Source organism: Sinocyclocheilus anshuiensis, unplaced genomic scaffold (assembly GCF_001515605.1).
Source record: "Sinocyclocheilus anshuiensis isolate Anshui unplaced genomic scaffold, SAMN03320099.WGS_v1.1 scaffold922, whole genome shotgun sequence".
NCBI classification, from domain to species: domain Eukaryota; kingdom Metazoa; phylum Chordata; class Actinopteri; order Cypriniformes; family Cyprinidae; genus Sinocyclocheilus; species Sinocyclocheilus anshuiensis.
Genome location: NW_015539883.1, coordinates 88822 through 89095, shown reverse-complemented (window position 1 = coordinate 89095; position 274 = coordinate 88822).

The window sequence follows — 274 nt, the reverse complement described above, 5'->3', positions numbered from 1 at the left end:
TGTAATTAGTTACATTACTAGTTACGTTACTTTTTTTCTCCATGAAATTTATGAAATCCCAGTATACACGCTCCCGATAAATATTTGTAATTAAAGCATCAACATTCACAGAACACTGTTATTTTTAATTAAAGCAAGCGGCTGCTGCGTAGGCCTACATGGTTGGGCATGGCAGAATGCCAGCAAAGAGCGCTGCATTTATAATCTCTAAAAGACATCTCAGTTCATCGCAATCTCACAAATCTCTGTTATAACACAATAAATATATGCATAA